Source organism: Octodon degus, unplaced genomic scaffold, assembly GCF_000260255.1.
Source record: "Octodon degus isolate 3935 unplaced genomic scaffold, OctDeg1.0 scaffold00061, whole genome shotgun sequence".
Classification (NCBI taxonomy): Eukaryota; Metazoa; Chordata; class Mammalia; order Rodentia; family Octodontidae; genus Octodon; species Octodon degus.
The window spans coordinates 2,314,781-2,315,666 of record NW_004524637.1 but is presented as its reverse complement, the minus strand read 5'-3'; positions in this window follow the sequence as shown (position 1 = coordinate 2,315,666).

Genomic DNA, 886 nt, shown 5'->3' with positions numbered 1-886 from the left:
GAGAAGACCCAAGGAATATAGTGTCAGAGGTCTCACTGAGATTTTTCTCTCTCTAAATGAGCCCAGAGCCACAGAAACATCTCACATTTATTGAAGGCTAAAGGCAGGCTAAGGAATGTGCATAACTACTTTGGTGAACACAAACTACTCTCTCTATTGACTTTAATCACTACAAGTCTGAGCTACACAGTGAGACCCTCTACCAAATACATTTATAATAAAGATGAAAATCACAACAAATCACATTTTACTGTAGCACACAATTTACTGCAGCAAAAAAAAAATATTCAGACACAGATGATTAACATTAATATAGTGTTGTAAGTAAGTTTTGCTGTATTCGCCAGCTTTCCTGCTGCTGGTACAAAACACTTGATACCTACAACTTGAAGAGAAAAGCTTTATTTTGGCTTATGGTTTCAGAGATCTCCATCCGTGGTTAGTTGGCTCCAAGACTGAAATATCCTGGCAGAAGGATGAGGCCAAGAAAAGCTGTTCAGTGGCATCCAGCAAGCAGAGGGCAGAGGAAGAACACAAAAGGAAGGAGCCTGGGACCAGATATAATCCCCTGGAGCATCATCCATACCTTCCTTCCTCCAATAGGACCCACAACCTAATAGACCCCTTCTCCTATAAATTTGGCAGTGGGCTAACCCACTGATAAATTTAGCACTCTCCCAATCCAATAGCCATTCGAGGAGGCCCTTAGTCCAGTCATATCGACATCAAGTTTAAATGATACAACCTACAGCCCTTGCATCTATTACATTGCCTGCATTGATGGGTTTCTGCCCATATGGAACTCTGCCAAAGCCATCAGGGCACTGCTAGACAGTGTTAGATTGTTTAGTTGAATTCAAACACCTATAGTATTTAGATGCCAATA